Consider the following 5542-nt stretch of genomic DNA (forward strand, 5'->3'; position numbering starts at 1 on the left):
CTACACTGAATTTACATGAATGAAGTAATATGTAGGCATTTTGTTAGGTACTGTAAAGAATCTAGACATGGTTTAAAGCATATGTGAGGATATGCACAGGTTAAACCTATGTATATGTAGTATATGCAAACATTAAACAATTTTGCATAAGTGACTCGAGCACTGCAGATTTTGGTACTGGGGGAGGATGTCCTGGAACCAATCCTCTATGAATATCAAGGGATAACTATATACTTCATTTTTTTTTCTGGTTACAATGATTCAACTGTAGCACTAATCCTACTGGGTTCTTCATGACATAAAAGTATGACACTTCCTAATTAACTACCACATATAAATGAACACATTTATATGTATTCTCTCCAAGTTTTACTTTTTAAAAAAATAATGGAACATGTATCAATAATATCATAGTATAAAAATAATTAATTTCCAAACATGTTGTCTGGGAGTCTAGGGATCCACCTGCCCTGCTCACTACTACTGACACCTATGCCTGAGCAGGCTATCTAAGCCTGGGGACAGGGCTGCCCTGCTTGGCACTACCACTACTGATGCCTGAGGACCAGCCCACCTAGTATCCCCATTCTCAGCAAAGCCTCAACATATTCTCTATTAACAACCACAGTCTAAGCTACTGAGTAACTCACAGACATCCCTGACACTGATTACATCAAAATAAATCTTATGGAGACTACACTACTGCACCCATTCAGAGTCAAAACTGAAACATCCCATCCAACCAATTCTATAAATATAGGTATAGGAAAAAAAAAGTCTTTTCTTATGAAAGCCAATCTGTGAAATTGGAAGACATATGTATTACACCATATGTTCAGATATCAACATGAGACACAAGAAACATGAAAAAAGAAAAGGAAACATGATATCTCCAAAGGAATACAATAATTATCTGGTAACAGAATCCAAAGGAAAGGAAATTTATAAAGTATCTGAAAAAGAATTCAAAATAATGGTATTAAGGAAACAGTAACATATAGGAGAACACAGATAAACAATACAAGTGAATCAGGAAAATAATTTGTAATCTGAATGAGAAATTCAACCAAAAGATAAATATCATAAAAAAGAGCCAAATAGAAATGCTAAAGAATTCAATGAATGAAATAAGAAATACAATCAAGAGAATCTGCAATAGACTAGATCAAGCAGAAGAAAAAATTTCTGAACCTGAGAATAGGTCCTTTAAAATAACAGGGAACCAAATACTGCTTGTTCTCACTTGTAAATGGGAACTAAGTGATGAGAACTCATGAACACAAAGAAGGAAACAACAGACACGTGGATCTACTTGAGGGTGGAGGGTGGATGGAGTAAGAGGAACAGAAAAAATCACTATTGAGTATTAGGATTAATATCAGAGTGATGAAATAATCTGTACACCAAACCCCTGTGACACAAGTTTACCTGTATAACAAACCTTCTTATGTACCCCCAAACCTAAAATAACGGTTTTTTAAAAACCTAGCGAGAACAAAAAAGAGAAAAGAATAAAAAAGAATGAAGAATGCTTACATGAAAGATGAGACATTATAAAGTGACAAAGGATTCAAATTTTTGGTGTCCCAGAAGGTGAAGAGTAAACCATGGGCTTAGAAAAGCTATTTAATGAAATAATAACTGGAAACTTCCCAAGTCTTGCAAGAGATATAGCTTAAAGATAGAGGAAGCTCATAAATCCCCAAATAGATTCAACCCAAATAGGTCTTCTCCAAGGCATGTTATAGTCAAACTGTCAAAAGACACAGATGAAGAGAGAATTTTAAAAACAACAAGGGAAAAATGTCAAGTCACACATAAGGGAATCCCAATAAGACTAACAGCAGATTTCTCAGCAGAAACCTTACAGGCCAGGAGAAAATGGGATGATATATACAATGTATTGAAAGAAAGATAAATGAAACTTCTCAACCAAGAATACTATACTCAGCAAAGATATTCTTCAAAAATAAAGGGGACATAAAATATTTTTTAGACTCCCAGAAACTGAAGGAATTAATCACCACTAGACAAGTCCTACAAGCAATGTTTATAGTCTCTACTATCATGAAAACACATGAAGGGATAAAACTCATTGCCAGAACAGACACACAAGTGGGAAATAAAAAGGAGTCAAATGTTGTTACTAAAGAAAAACACCAAACTGCAATGATAGACAGTAAGAGAGGAAGAAATGAAGATGGGATTTCCTTAAAACACCCAGAAAACAATTAACAAAGTGACAGGAATAAGTTCTTACCTATCAATAATAACTTTGAATGTAAATGGATTAAATTCCCCACGTAAAAGATATAAACTAACTGAATGGATTTTTTTAGAGAACACATGACCCAACTATATGCTACCTACAATAAACTCATTTCATCTGTAAAGACACATATGGACTGAAAAGTGAAGAAAGGAGAAAAGATGTGCCATGCAAATAGAAACCAAAAGCAAGTAGGAATTACATCAAATAAAACAGACTTTAAGTAAAAAACTAAAAAACAAAAAGACAAAGAAGGTCACTAATGATAAAAAGATCAATTCAGCAAGATAATATAACAATTCTAATTATATATGCACCCAATACCAAATACTCCGTTATACAACGAAATATTATTAGATTTAAAAGGAGAGATAAGCTTCATTACAATAATAGTTAGGGACTTTAACACCCCCACTCTCAGCATTGGATAGGTTGTAAAGACAGAAAATCAATGAAGAAACATTGAATTTGAACTGCACATTAGGCCAGTTGGACATAATAAACATTTACAGAGCATAGTATCTAACAAATGTAGAATATTCATTCTTCTTTTCAGCACATGGAACATTCTCCAGGATAAAATACATGTTAGGCCATAAAACAGTGCCAACAGATTTTAAAAAAACAAAATCTAAGACCACAGTGGACTAAAACTAGAAATTAATACCAAGAGGAACATTGGAAACTATACAAACATACAAAAATTAAACAACATGGTCCTGAATGACCACTGGATCAATGAAGAAATGAAGAAAAAAAAAACAAAAATATATTGAAATAAATGAAAATAGAAACACAACATACCAAAGCCTAGAATACACAGCAAAAGAAGTGCTGAGAGGGAGGTTTATAGCAGTAAATGCCTACATCAAAAAGTAGGAAGATTTCACATAAACAATCTAATGATGTAACTCAGGTAACTAAAAAAGCAAGAACAAACCAAATTTAAAACTAGTAGAAGGAAAGAAAAATTAGAGCAGAACTCAATGAAATAGATATTAAAAAAAATACAAAGGATCAACAAAACAAAAGATTGATATTTGAAAATATAAACAAAATTGATGAATTGCTAGCTAGCCTGGCCAAGAAAAAAAAAAAAATCCCCAAATAAATCAGAAACAAAAATGGAGATATTACAACTGATAATACAAAGTTATACAGAATCATTAGCTATCATAAACAACCATATGCTAACAAATGAGAAAACCTAGAAAAAGTGGATACATTTCTAAAAACATACAACATACCAAGAATCAACCATGAAGAAATAGAAAAACTGAATAGAACAATAGCTAGTAATGAGATGGAATCAGCAATCAAGTCTCCCAGCAAAGGAAAGCCCAAGAGTGAAAGGCTTTACTGAGAAATACTATCAAACTTAAACAAGAACTAACACTAGTTCTTCTCAAACTATTCTAAACAATTGAAGAAAATGAATTTTTTTTCTAACTCAAATGAGACTAACATTATCCTGATACCAAAACAAGACACAACAAAAAAAAGAAACATACAGGCCCACATCCCTAACAAACATAGATGCAAAAATACTCACTAAAATTCTAGCAAACTGAAAACATATCAAGTGGCATTTATCCCAGGGATGCAAGAATGGTTAAATATATCCAAATCAATAAACACAATACGCCATGTCAACAAAATGAAGGACAAAAACCATATGAGCATCTCAATAGATGCTGAAATAGCATTTGATAAAATTCAATATTGCTCCCTGATAAAAACTTTCAACAAATTAGGCATAGAAGGAAAACACCTCAACAAAATTAAGACCATATATGAAAATCTCACAGCTAATATCATACTAAATGGGGAAAAGCTAAAAGCTTTTTCTCTAAGAACTGGAACAAAGTAATAATGCCCACTTTCACTACTCTTATCCAACACTGTGCTGGAAAGTCTATGCAGAGCAATCAGACAAGAGAAAGAAATAAAAGGCATTCAAATTGGAAAAAGAAGTCAAATTTCCCCTATGCAGATGACATAATCTTATAGAGAGAAAAATCTAAAGACTACCAAAGAACTCTTAAACATAAAAAAATCAATAGTGTTTTTATAAATGACCTAGTTGGAAAAGAAATCAAGAAACCAATCCCATGTACAATAGCTACAAAAATAGAATTCCTAAACATAAATTTAACCAAGGAGGTGAAAAACCTACCTCCACAACAGAAACTACAAAACACTGATGGAAAAAATTGAAAAAGACACAAGCAAATGGAAAGACATCCTATGCTCATGGGTTGGAAGAATTAATACTGCAAAAATGACCATAGTACCCACAGCAACCAACAAATTTAATGCAATATCTACCAAAATACTAGTGTAATTTTTCACATAAATATTTAAAAAATTCTTAAATTCATATGTAACATATGAAAAAGAGCCAGAGTAGCCAAAGCAGTCCTGAATAAAAAGAACAAAGCTAGAAGCATCACACTACCTGACCTCAGAATATACCACAAAGCTGCAGTAATCAAATTAGCATTGTATTTGTATAAAAACAAACACATATGCCAACGGGACAGAATAGAGAACCACCCAGAAATAAATACATATATTTAAAGCCAACTGATGTTTGACAAAAGTGCCTAAAAGATACATTGGGGAAAGAACATCCTCTTTAATAAATGTCTTGGAAAACTATATCCTTGTGTAGAAGAAGAAAATTAGACCCCTATCTCTCATCCTATATGCAAATCAACTTAAAATGGATCAAAGATTTAGATTTAAGACTCAAAAGTATAAAACTACTAGAAGAAAACATAGGAGAAATATTCAGGATACTAGTCTAGTCAATGATTTCATGGTTAAGACCAAAAGCACAGATAACTATAACTCCAAAAGACAAGTGGGATTATATTAAACTAAAAGCTTCTTCACAGAAAAGGAAGCAATGAACGAGGTGAAGAGAAAACCTACTGAATGGTAGAAAATATTTGCAAGCTATACCTTTAAAAGGCACTAGTATCCAGAATACACAAGGAGCTCAAACAACTCAACAATAGTAAAAGAAATAATCTTATTAAAAATTAGGCTAAGGACGTGAATAGACATTTCTCAAAAGACATACAAACAGGTACATGAAAAAATATTCAGCATCTCTAATCATCAAGGAAATGCAAATCAAAACCACAATGAGATATCATTTTATCTCAATTAGAACGGCCACTTATATTAAAAACACAAAAAATAACAGATGCTGGTGAGGTGCAGAGGAGAGGAAATTCTTTTTTTTTTTTTTTTTTTTTTTTTTTT

Source organism: Sapajus apella, unplaced genomic scaffold (genome assembly GCF_009761245.1).
Source record: "Sapajus apella isolate SASKATOON/1434 unplaced genomic scaffold, GSC_monkey_1.0 scaffold26, whole genome shotgun sequence".
Classification (NCBI taxonomy): domain Eukaryota; kingdom Metazoa; phylum Chordata; class Mammalia; order Primates; family Cebidae; genus Sapajus; species Sapajus apella.